Here is a 14,107-nt window from a genome sequence, read left to right as displayed (position 1 = left end):
GTACCCCTACTGTTTTTCTCTAAGGGCTAGAAATCCAAATCTCGGATAGGCCTATGTCGTTCTCGGGACCCCGGGAAATGTGCGTATACATTTTAGCATCTCTAGCTATCTCGAAAAGGTGGGAAAAGGGGGCTCCAGCCCTAGAAATGACTCAGCAAGTACTCCATCTCGTTGCACCTCACCTCGCTTGCAAGATTTTGGCCTGAAGTTCTCCCCAGACCTACAACCTAGCCATCCAACATGCATATCTGAGAATCAGGCCTCACTTTAATAAGGACAAAAAGTTATGAGAGAAATGCACATTCACTTTTTGTTATCTCATATGCGGCGTGGTGCCGGCTCCTTTTGACCTTTTGACCCCAGACTTCATAAACCTGTCCAGAGGACAGCTGTGTCTACACACCTTAAGCCACAAATGTACACCTCCATCCCACAGAAAATTGGGACTAGAAACATATCCTCTATCATATGTACATTTACTCTACTGTTGGAGGTCACGCCCCTTTTCCCACCTTTTCGAGATAGCTAGAGATACCAAAATGTATGCACATTTCCCGGGGTCCCGAGAATGACATATCCGAGATTTGGATTTTTAGCCCTTAGAGAAAAAAAGTTTTACCAAATGGACTGTTATTTGGACAAAGCCACAGAAGTGTTGCCTGCAGGACCTATAGAATGTGGTGGAAAGACAGTTTTTGAGATAGGAAGGTCCTACCGTCCTGAAACTTGAATACCTTATTATAGGGCCTAACTGGGACCCCCACACCAAAACTTGGCCCGGTCTGAGTTAGAAAGTGATGCAATAGGTGACTGAAAACCTTTTTTCTCTAAGGGCTAGAAATCCAAATCTCGGATGTGTCGTTCTCGGGACCCCGCCCCGGGAAATGTGCCTATACATTTTGGCATCTCTAGCTATCTCGAAAAGGTGGGAAAAGGGGCGTGACCTCCAACAGTAGAGTAGGCTACATATGACAGAGGTTATGTCCCCATTTTCTGTGGGATGGAGGTGTACATTTGTGGCTTAATGTGTGTAGACACAGCTGGCCTGTGGACAGGTTTTTGAAGTCTGGGGTCAAAAGGAGCCGGCACTCCTTTTGACGATTGCAGTACCTATAACACAGGGTCATTCAGGACCAGGGACGTTGGAAGTAGGGGTGCGGGGGGTGCGGCCACACCCCCCCTCTCACTACCGCCTGCACCCTCTCCACACCCCCACACTTTGCCCTGTGCTCCGCGATTGCTCTCTAAACAGTCTCATAGCCTATGTCCTCTCTTTCCCATCTCCTGCTGCCCCACATCAACTTGACATTAACACTATAATATATATTATGTAGGCTGACCCGCCGCATTTCTTCACCGTGCCCAGGACAAGATTACGTTTATATTGCCCCGTCTTCGCGCACTAGAGTGAGTCAAGAGTGCTGGAGGCGCGCACTAATGAGCATTACCAAGAGGTTATCTTAACTGTATGCTTTACAAAATAAAATAAATGTTGTAGGCTATTGGAAAACAGATTTTTTGTGTGACGTTGTCTAAGCCAAGGGACATAATAACTGGTTAATGCGTGCACATTGTTTTTGTTTGTGCCGCTCTCTCTCTCCTTCCCTGGGCCCGTGTCCACCTCCTGTTTTTCAGAGCTAAAGCCCTTTTTTCAATTGAGGGTTAGGGTCCCAATTAACTTTTATTTGTTTCATTTGATTTCTTACTACGGTCTACGGATCGGATGTCTCCGTCCGTTTGTTAAGAGTAGCCTATTATTATTATTATTAAATAGCCTACAAGAAAACGGTCAAGTGAAATTGTGCGTTTTTTCCTCTACACTTGATAGAGGAAATTGGTTGAACAGAACAGGACACATAAGCCACGCATAAAAAACACGATGGACAAAACAGGATGGGTCACTGTGAGTTGCTTTGTGTGCGCGATCAATTGGGGGCGTGGCACGTAGAAATAGTTCCAACGTGCCTGTTCAGGACAGTGAAATTATTGGGACATGGCAAGCGCATAGACGGATTATGACATATCGGGCCCCTGGGCACGTGGACTCCGTCATTGGCCTATACCTGCAACTCAGCAGGATTTGTAGCACAGGAAAGGCAACCTCACAATAATTATTACAAATAAATGCATCTTTATTTAACCAAAACATGATAAAAAAAATACATATTTGATGCAATTTTTGGCGATTTGAACGAATTTCGAATGCACCGCTTTCAACCACAAATAAAAACGACTTAAAGCAACTCAATACAAACAGTTCCTTACATCAATTGACAGTAATGCATTTCACCTATCAAATGCATTTTTTCCGGGCTCTGTTCCATGCAAAATCCTCCACGATATCATCAAACTCCAGTGCATTGGTAAGGTCGCTCTCAATTGCCATGAGAGAAAGTGCCTTGAGGCGTTTTTGTGACATTTTCGTCCTCAGTTCATTTTTTATCCTGGACAGAGGAGAGAATGACCGCTCCCCTTCGCAATTACTGACGGGCAGAGTCAGAAAAAGCTGTAGCGCTACACATACACATTTGGAAACATAGATTGCAGTCCACAATCGAGTATAATTCGTAGCAGTCCTTTTGGGGTTGCATCATCTCCAGGCTTGTTAAATGATCTGAACTGAATAAATTCATTGCTTCAACGCTCCACTTAGAGTTCGCCGTTGCTCCATGTTTAAATGACAGTGACTTGTTCGTGAATGGTCTCAAATTCACAAACTGAAATAGTGCCCCCTATTGATCTTTTTATTAATTTATTTACTCAGTAGTAATAGGCCTACTATTGCTGTTTTCGCTTGAATTTTTGTATTTCTCTACTGATTGCTTCGACAATGCAACATTAAAAGTTACTAACGCTGGGGCCCAGGGCCCCACTGTTAGTAACTTGTGGGGCCCTGGACCCCACTGTTAGTAACTTGTGGGGCCCTGGGCCCCACTGTAAGTAACTTGTGGGGCGGCTCAGTCTACTTCAGTTACTAACAGTGGGGTCCTGGGCCCCACTGTTAGTAACTTGTGGGGCCCTGGGCCCCACTGTTAGTAACTTGTGGGGCCCTGGACCCCACTGTTAGTAACTTGTGGGGCGGCTCAGTTTACTTCAGTTACTAACAGTGGGGCCCTTGGCCCCACTGTTAGTAACTGGTGGGGCCCTGGACCCCACTGTTAGTAACTTGTGGGGCGGCTCAGGGGGGCCCAAGGGCCCCCCTGAGCATGTGCCCGGTGTGCCCGTGCAGTAATCCACCCATGGGCAAGCGACATACGTAGTAGGCGTTCGAAGAGTTTTGGGCATGTTGTCAACAAGGCCTTGGATAATGTGTAAGCCTACATATAAAATTGGCGTTGTTTGTTCTGAATTTACCGGAGCAGGTAACTCGGTTAAACGCACTGTAAGAAATGAGTGTTTGTCATTTTAAATTGAGAGAAATCGTCAAAATTCAAAGCCGAACCGAAATTATCGGTGTCTAGCGAGTGGGAGGATTCCGTATGACCTGTATTACCTCCCTCTGGACACAGGTCAGCTAGTTTCCCGAAGCTGGGCTGAGTTCGGGCGGGGCAATGTTTGGGCAATCCTGCCTCGAGTGACCAGGGGCCAGACACTTGAAACAGAGATGGTCAGATCTGCAGTGAGACAAGGTAGAGTGATTAGCATCTCCACAAACTCTACATGGTGGCGAGCTGAAAAAGCTGGAGCGTTTCTGTCGACGCTCAGGATTGGGCGGTTCCACCCTGGCCAAGACTCTCTCAAGCATGCTCATCATGCGGCCCAGGACTCCATCATCTTGCCGCTGAGCACTCAGCGGTGGCAAGACATGTTGCGGGCGCTGAACGTGCTGTGGCGGCAGAATGCGCTGCGGACGCTGGACGTGTTGCTGGACACAAGCAGAGTCCGGGCAGGAGTTGTGAGTCTGCATCAAAGACGTGGCATGAGAAAAAGTCGACTGGGGGTCCATGCCACGCGAATCCGAGTGCGCAAAGGCGTTTGAACCATTGTCTAGCACAGCTGCAGGGTGACTTTTCAGCTGTGGGAAACTCTGAGACGTTGCAGACACACCCCATTCCCTTTGATATTCATCTACCCTGAGCTGGATGTCTCTAGAAGTCCACTCACTGACGGGCTTGCATTTAAAAATGGAGGAAAGCTGCGGATCAGGACAGTGTTTTGCAAACATCTGTGCCACCTCCCCACAAATGTTCTCCATTTTCCTACCCTGACGGTGCAGTCCCTCATCAGCTGTGTCTGCGGCTTTGTTTAGTCTGATCCAATAGTCGACTGGATTCTCTTTTGGCTTGGGCAATGTGGTGTAAAAGTCTTGCAATGGAAGTGACGATGAAGACTGACTGAAGTAACGCATTAGAATGTCATATATGAGATCTGGGTCCTTCTTCACATCAAGTGTGTCATCACTCCTCAGCGCTATTTGGACCACGTCTCTTGCCTTTCCCAAAAGCCTTCCCTGTATCTCATCTGCTGTTGTGTAAGACTGCTTCCTAAGGTGAGCTTTTGTCATGGCAATCCATTCCCGAACAGAGTACTTGTCAGGACCATCGCCCCTAAAAGTCACAGGTTCACGTTCAGTCTTGACATGAACTACTACTGGCGTTGTGTTCTGTTGTGTAGGGCCTTGAGTCGGAACAGTCACTAGTCTGTCAGTCAAAGGTGTGTCATGTGCATTAGTACAATTAGCAAGTCCCGAAGAAAAAAGTCTAGCCGCAATAGAGTTACCTATTTGCTCTCCCAGTTGGCCTACCATATCGGTCAGGTGTTGTATGGCAACGTTGTCATCCACTGGAGTAGAAGTACGCACATCCCCCCTCAAAAACTGTTCACTAGGAGACCAGCCCGGGCTAAAACTGTGCCCTCTGCCCCTAACAATTTTCTGAAGACCACCCACACTCCCACTTCCATATCCACTAGACAATGCGTCACCCTCCCCACCTTTAACATGAAGACCCCTTCCCCTACTCATGGAGAAGCCTTTAAACTCATTGGCCCGACCACTATTTCCCTCAGCCATGCTACCTCAAGTGATACAATATCAGAAATTGAAATAATTAGAAAAAAAATGAAATTACTAATGCAGAATATCACTGTCACACTAGGCCTACCTAAAAAAAAAAAGTATTGCCACTACACTGCGATCCAAACGACTAAGGACATATATTAGAAATGCAGTGTTAGAGTACCCCCTAGTGGTCATACGGAATCACCGAACAATTCACGATGCACGTTCCAGGAACACAGCGCAGTGCAGCACCCTCGGCGATCTGCTTGCGGAGCTGATCCAGAAGATCCAGGAGAAGTCACGGCACCAGTGTAACGACCCTCATTTCCAGGCATCCATGAATAAAGATTCAGAGACCGGGATTCCTCCGTAACATTTAATCCTGCATTCACAATATAACAAATCCCAATGTGACTGCGTGAATCGCCAACAGGGTTTCCCTAGTTCTCAGGAACGGGTCAACACACTGGATGACGCAGTCATTTCACCTACATACATACACATTACATCAACAACATTCTCAAGCTATTTACATTAGGAAATTATCACGTACCTGCATTCACAATATAACAAATCCCAATGTGACTGCGTGAATCTAAAATAGCAAAAACCAAAGGAGAACAATGCTCTCCATCACAGACATACAGCATGTGTTTGCCGCCAAAACCACAAAGTAAATCATAAAGCCTGTTAACACCATACTTAACTTAGAAACGCTATATACATATTAAATCAAAATGTGTAAATAAAACATGCTAATTTATTGAAATATCAAATTATATACAGAGCGCTCCGTAGAACCTGCTTACCGCCAACAGGGTTTCCCTAGTTCTAAGGAACTACGGGTAGCGCTAACGCCCAAAAAGCGTGAAAATAAAAGACATGCAGTCACGCAGCCTCATCTTAACATATTGAATGCGGTACAACATATTAACATGTAAAATAACAATGGCATGTTAATATTATAATTTTGTGAGAATTCAAATTTCCAACTTTCTTTTTTAACTCTGTTACACTCTTGACTAATCAATTAATAGTTTGGTCTACAATATGTCAAAAGATAGTGAAACATCTCTTGGGACTGTCACAGATGAAAGTCCCAAGTTGACATCTTCAAACGTCTTGTTTTCCCAAGCAAGTCTAAAACCCAACCATTGAGGAAAATATTCACACAGCTTTACACACTTACCTTTGTTAAAAATAATTTGACAACACTTTATAATTTACCACAGCTCATACCTTTTTGCGTCTTTCCTCCATTTCAGAGGATTTCTTCTGCAGGTCATGCTGTGATGAATATTAAAAAAAAGACAATTAATGCCATTCAGCATAAATGATGCAATGACTCCTCTAGGTCAATCTCTTGAGATGCTATGTTAAGGTCAATCAATGATGGACATGTTGGTCCTAAGTTTGGTGAGGAACCAAGACTGTTCAGATAGTGGAGGAAACATTATAAAAATTAAATAAGTCTTTATCTAAACCCACATAAACGGCAAGACATACCTTTTCTTGGTCTGCAAGCAAAGACTCCTGGTAGTCTTGATCCTGCTGAGAACGTACGGATCGCCATTCATCCAAGGACTCCTGATAAGTAATAAAGAGATGGGACTATTTATTAAACCAAATTTGAGATCTTTTTCAAACACTATTAAGAAAATCATTGAATAGCTTGACTGCTGTGAGGGGCTGCAAGTTCAAGACGATGTGGTACCACTTTTGGGAATTTCATATAAACCTTAAAGCAGTGTTATAGAATATGTAGATTTACCATGTACCGGTATGTATTTCCAGGGAAAAAACACTACCGGTACATGTTTTTTTGTGACTAATTGGAGAAACAAACAAATTCCCATCTATAAAAGTGTAACACAGGTTACCAGCATTGGCTCATCTTCTGTCAAGTCAATCCTCTGTAATGTTGCAGCATCTGTGGATGATTGATCTATGTCCACTTCAAATGAATTAGGGGTGTAGCAAAATTCTTGGCTGTCTGGAGGACTCATGTTGGGTGATGCTCTGCTGATCTCACTTGCAGACCTTTAAAATAAATTGTAATGAGTATTCAGAACCAGACACTCCAAAGTAAAAGACACAAGTACAAATACACAGATAAATGATAGACACAGGTCTAGAAGGAAAATAATTAATTTGTTACCATAAGATTTTGTAAGAAAACTCTGACTACTATCCAAATGTGAAGACAGTTCCAATAGGTACAGTATATTTAAAATAAACAGTAACTACTACCACAGTACATATGCACATCAAATTGACATTAAATCATTTTGAAAGTTTTAAATTCAAGAACCTAAGCTATGTACACTAAAACAGTTCAGTCAGGTACATTTAAAGGCTCTGCAGTTTGTGGGAGCTCTCAACGAATCTGAGCAGTGACAAGAGTGCTAGAGTGGTGGAGGGAGCTGCAGCAGAGTGAGCACAATCAGCAGAGTGAACTGTGACAGTTTAAATTGTCTGTGATGTGCACGACCCGTGTGAATGTGATTGGATATTGGCAGCCACACTATACTATTCAATAAAGTAAAATAGAGAGATATTACAGTAAGTTAAGAAAATAACAGAATTTCTTGGTTCCTGCAGACATCATTAACCAACATTTACTGACTGATAATAGTACATGTAGGGGGGAAAACACAGTTTGACATGATCCTTAAGTTCACTGAAAAATATCTCTTCTGCACAAATCAGACATTTTTCCTTGGGCCCAGACACGACTGACTCAGGTTCGACCTATTGTGAGAATTAAGGAATTTTGATTTGTCATCAGAACAAAATACAAAAGGACAATACCAGTTTTTTAGAACAGTCTGTGTTTCTGTGTACGAAATATCAGTAAACTCATTAACACTTACAGGAGTTGTATCAATGTCTTTTTGCATTGGACGTATGTATATGGTGGCACTCTTAATGTGGTTCTTGATGGATTTGATGGTATACCCTGTGCTTGGGCAAGGCATCACAGAAAGCTTTTTGCTCCTGGTCATCCCTGACACTTTTAAAATCTCAAACCCATTCATTGAGTCATTGAGTTTGGGGTAGGCTGCCAGAATGTGACATTTGAACTCCTCTGCACTGTCTTCATCACCTGTAAAAAGAATTTAGAGCAAATGACATCCACATTTTTTTAATTCCATCATTACTATTGTAAGTGATTGTTACAGAGGAAACAAAGAGATATGTTCCTCAAAAACATGTCCAGAGGCCATACTACGTGGAATACACAGTAATTACCTAAAAAAGTAAGCCTTTGCTCCCCAAGGCCAGATGCATTGAGTGTTTCTTTTTCTCCTCTTGTTGGCACCACCATCTGATCAGTGTTGTCCAAACAGAAGTATGATCTTGTATAACTTGACCGACGTCTTGCAGTGGTGGTACAGCGGTTACGGTTACCAGGAGTCCTGCCAGCATATGGTGCAAATATTCTGCACACTTCAGCTGGAAAACAAGATGTTGTTCTTTTATTTACTGAATACTGACTTGGTGGGGTGAACACTTAAGCAAAAAAGTATTTAGTATTTCATATTTTTAATGACAACTGTAGAGAGATGTTTTCACTATGAAATTGGATTCTATTTTTTCAGTTCAGTTTCAAAAAGCCACATTGTATCTACATAGGCTATTTTATAACCTTGTAACCTTCCTTATTAACACAGAGCTCAGGTAAATACCAATGAAAATGACTTAATATGTGAATGACAGTATAAAACACTATTAATGTCTTCCAAATGGGGGGATGTTACCCCCATGTTAAACAATATCACGTCTCCACCTATGACGGTTGCCTTTTCACTCCGCCTGAGAGTGGCGTTTAGTACAACCATAAACATAAACACACTTGATTTCCAACGTGATCCGAGGAACCAGTTATAATTAGGGATGTGAATAACACATTTTTCATGGTCGAATAATCAGTGGGTGGTATGAACGAATAATCAATTATTCGATGTGTGCCGACATTCACACAGGCAGTCATGGATCATCGCCAAGAAATCACTTAATATCTTAAACGCAAAAAAAACAACTAACTGCTAAGTAGTTCCAGTCAAATTGTCTGTTCAGCCTTCAAAACGACAGCTGGTAAATTGTGAAACATGCATTAAACAAATCAGAAAACGCGGTTATATGCTATATACCCTATAGTATCTGTGGTATACAGGCTGGGACGAATTTCGAATTATAAATATGTACAATGCATAACGTTAGCTCTCTGGCTCATAACGGAGTGGACTAGAATACCTCCCGTTGCCAAGTCGTATCTAAGGTCTGTCCTATTTACTGGAGGAGTGAACAATGTTTCCGTTGCATAAGAACCTTATGGGAGGGTAATGATTGTTCCAGGTATTAGTCAAACCCTCAGGCGTCACCAGGGAAACAAAGTCATGGCTTGTGAAAAACGTTATATTTGGATTGTAAAACGCATGAAAATATAAACAAATGGTCTTCATTTATTTTCTTTGGCAAGTGACCGTGGTATAAGCGGGATAATGCCCTCCGAGTTGATCATTATCAAGAATTAATGGACTTCACGGAGGCAACCGTGGACACGGAGGCAGGCCTCCTCGTCGTCCATTAATCCCTGATCATGGACACCTCGTCGGGCATTATCCCTTACTTATGCTTGTGTATTGTGTACATTGTTTTTCTGTACATGAATAATAATAATAATAAAGAAAACGAATAGTGCTAGAGAACCAATATTAGTTCTGTCCGTTAACTTTTGTTTATTTTAATGGGAAAAAAGGTCAACGGTCAATTTATTTTCTTTTGCAAGTCACTATTTGAGCGGGAAACATACTTTGACATAAGACCCAGTGATAACTTCTAACGGTAGCTAGCTAGTAATCCTAGGACCATAGATATTGCTAGGACTCCCAAGAAATATGTTCACAAGCTAACATAACTCCACAACTAAAAACTCTAGCCAAATATATCTCAGCATTGTCTGTTGTTCCTAAATGAGCGGGGCTACATCGAGTACCGTGCATATTACCGTCAACAGGGTGTCTTGCCAGGGTGGGTGCCGAAGTTGAGGGTGTCTCGGCGCTCCATTTCACTGGCAAGGTCCCTTAAAATTCTGGATATTTCAGCGTTGGACATTTTAAGAGCGTGAAAGCCAAAGCAAAATGCGGCTGGCAAATAACTTTGGTTCTTAAATGGGTCTTCTTGGCGCCTAAACAGTGTTTAGGCGGGCGAGGCTCTCTAACCAATCAGAGAGCTTGTTACATGGCTAATTTGCATTGCTTTACCTCGTTTTACCAGCACAAGGACCAAAGTGTCACGGAAAAGCTAAATGGAGAGGCTAATAGGAGAAGCTAAATGACTAAGCTAATCGAATAGCTAATAGGAAAAGGAAAAGCAGCGGGGAAATGGAAATGCAAATGCCAAGGAAATCGCCCATTTAAATGGCGGATTAAAATCTGTATTCTTAATTCAATTTGTGAATCCAGTTGTTTATTTCTCTTTTTAAACGGCATTTTCAAATCGATTTTTAAATTGCATCATTTATTTATGAATTCATTAATGTATTTTTAAATGATGTACTTATTGACTGTTTTATGTTGTTTTTGTAAATCCCTTTTTAATTTGAGCTACTTATTGATGGATTAATATTTAATTTGTAAATATTTTTTTTTAATTCCTCTTTTATTGCCCATTAAAAGATCAAATAATGAATTACTTTATAATTTAGTCTATTTCTTTATTACCATTTCCGTGACACTTGTGGTCCTCCATACACACCAACAGCAGAAGAACCAAAAAGACCGACTGACGACTAACGACTGAGCTTTCTCTGCAGATTTCCCTGTTTTACTCTCCTGATAACAAAAGATCCTTTGATGAACGTTCCAGAGTTATTTATCTTATTTTGCCCGAGGGGCAACACAAGAAGCTTGAAGTTGTGCACATGCTCTCATGTGCCGAGTGTTCATACATCATGGGGTCTAAAGGGACACATGTTCTTTGTATTCCTCCAATGTTTCTCCACAAGGAGATATGTTTAAGCATTCAATTTACTACATAAAAAGGGTATATAATGTAACCAGTTGGCTCTATGGTAAGATATTTTAAGGCACACAATTTTAACACATAAGAATATCTAAAGTAAGCAATTTACTTTCTCATAAGATATAAGAGGTACACAAGAAGTTATAAAGAAACCAATTTTCTTTATCATAAGATATATGTAAGTACACAAGAAGTTATAAGGTAACCAATTTACCTTATCTTAGGATATATGTTAGCACACAAGAAGTTATAAGGTAACCAATTTACCTTATCTTAGGATATATGTAAGCACACAAGAAGTTATAGGGTAAACAATTTACTCTATCATAGGATATATGTAAGCACACAAGAAATTATAAAGCAAGCAATTCACTTTATCGTAAGATATATGTAAGCACACAAGAAATTATAAAGCAAGCAATTCACTTTATCGTAAGATATATGTAAGCACACCTATATATATGGTCACCATGCTGTCACAGCATGATTCTGGAGAGATTCTGGAACGGCTAGGTGCATCAATATAGTGAGTCCTATCGGGACACACGTCATCCTCCCATGCACCTACGCCGTATCAGTATATGTGCATATGTGTACTTGTGTGTGCGTGTATATGTACTAGTGTGTGGGTGTTGCCATTGTGGGTGTCCCAGTTCTCTGTTTATGTGCGCCAAGGCCTGGGGGGTCCAACTTCATCCGAAGTCGGAGCCCAATCCCAGATGGAAGGGGTTTGGGGTTGTTCCAAGTAGATGATGTGTCGTCCATTGCCGCTTTCCAGGATACAGAATCTCTTCCTTGTGGGGATATGAAAAAACAGCTTCCGGGACAGGCGTATGATGCTCTGGTTAGAATACCTCCTGGTGTCCTCTGGTGAGGAGGCGACGAGAGTGGAGTACGGCATCAGGTGGTCAGCTTCTCTGATGGAGTTGAGGGGCCAGATGTGTTGATAGACCTCATTTAGCTGGGGCCATCCTCGGGGTCCCAGCCGGAGACCGCAAATGTTGTCGAAGGTCCACTCTGGGTCCTTCAAATTGTGGTTGTTCGTCCTGGACCACTTTCCCTCCTTGAACTGGAACAGCTGGTTCTTGCCTGCTCCTTGATCCCTGAAAACCACCTCAGAGGGGAGGTGGGAGCCTTCCCTCCGAGTATGTTGGGAGTATTCTGGTCGTTGAGCAGAGAGGGACCTCGTGTGGCCCCAACGCCCATCAGGGGTGGAGACCGCATTGGAGTTGTGACTCTTGGTACCGCACGAGTCCTGAAGTTTGGTCCTCCTTGGGCATGAGTGTTAGATCCGGGAGAGAGAAATCTCTGGCTGCTCATCCCTCTAGGCTGTCTGAGTCTCGTCTGGTTGTCGCCCCGTCCCCTTGTTAGGTCATAAGGATCCCTTCTTGAGCGGGGAGCTTGGGACACCCGGTTTAAGAACCACCCATCTAGTCTGTGGCCCCTGGGGGTATTCGCCGGACATTGATAGATCACTACTTCTCTGGGTGCTAGCCCTTGGTTAGCTGGGGGATTCCTTTGGCCATAAACGGGAGAAGAAAGTGAAGACAACACCCTGGCTCCCTTGGTTTTACTATCTACTACTATTCTGTCTCCTGGGTCGCATCGATATTTAGTATATGGGTTAGGGTTAGGAAAATTACTGTCATTAGGAAAATGACAGTCATTGTCACTAGGCGAGGAGCTTTCAGTCTCTAAGTTAAACGTTACCCTCCTTTCGTCTGAAGGGGCTTCCGTAATCTCCCCGTCTGAGTTATCCTGTTCCCCCTGAGGCAATTCTCCATTGTCCCCAGTGAGGTCGCCTATTCCTTGAATAAACGATTCTAAGAAAAAGGGGTCTGAGGTGTCCGCGTCAAGGTTAATTTGAATTGGGCTGTTATGGTGATCTTCCATCACCTGGTCGATTACTTCTTGCATTTCTACCGCTAACGTGCTTCCTATATATCCCATGTCACGTGGGGTGTCATCCGAGATTTTTAAGGGTGTTTTGGATTTCTTATTTCGGGTTGGATAGCTTGGTCCACCTAATGTGGGCCATTCTTCGAAAGAATAAGTGATTACAACGTTGGACATGCCCTCTACTATACCGGCCACCTCCGCGTCTGCCGTAGCTCTAGCTGGTCCGCTATTGTTGTCAGTCATTCCTCCTGCCTCTGGTCTGGGGGTTTCCGGAGATCCATCTGGCTGTATGGGCTGGGTTAAGCCAGTGATTAGTTAACAGTTTTTTAGTATAGGAAAGGGGAAAGGAGTTTTTTGGTCAGAGTCCTCTTGACACTGACCCTAGATGTTAGTTACTCTTCACCCGTCCCGCTACATAATTAGTATAACAGATTACAGCCCATGCTGGATCTATTTCAACAACCGTACTTAGTACACAGGCTGTGGTTATTATTGCTACTTGACTAGCTATTTTCTCACATTGTTTCCGTAGGCTGCCTTGGGAGTTTCTATTGAGCTGGTCTAAGTACGTGAGGTAGATAATAACCAGGCTTACAGCCACTCCTAGATTAATGAGTGTCTTGTTCTCCCCTCCTAAATATTCTATAGCATGTCCTAGTACGGAGACAACATACAGGAGAAAATTCACACAAGTCCATCCCCTTAGCTTGACTGGTAGGTACATTTGATATAGGAATATAATGTTGTAGGATGGAATGATTGCTCCAGTATAATAGAAAGCTGCATAGGCTTTAAGTAGGTATACAAATGCTAATGCTCCTCCCGTTAACCTCCCTTCTTTTAAGAGATGGAAGCAGGCCAGGATAGAGTACATAACTATAGCACACATGTTTCTGTAGAATATGTTTCGAAATATTACCTGGGTTAAGCCAGTGATCTCGGATTCTCCCGGGGTGCAATTGTTTGCTCCCTCCATTGGTACCGAGGTCATATTGCTTGCCATATTCTATCAGGATTTCCGGGCTGCTCAAGTGTTGCTTCTGTCTGGGCTCGGTGTGGAGTGAAGGTAGAATCTGTAGGTCTTGGCTGCAGCTTGATTTTTGTCTCTTGTGAGTCTATATGTGTTGGTCTGTTTGTTAGGATAAAATCATGTGGTATAGGCCGGCCTACTTTACGCATTAG

Source organism: Gadus macrocephalus, chromosome 7, assembly GCF_031168955.1.
Source record: "Gadus macrocephalus chromosome 7, ASM3116895v1".
Lineage (NCBI taxonomy): Eukaryota > Metazoa > Chordata > Actinopteri > Gadiformes > Gadidae > Gadus > Gadus macrocephalus.
This window is presented reverse-complemented; position numbering follows the sequence as displayed.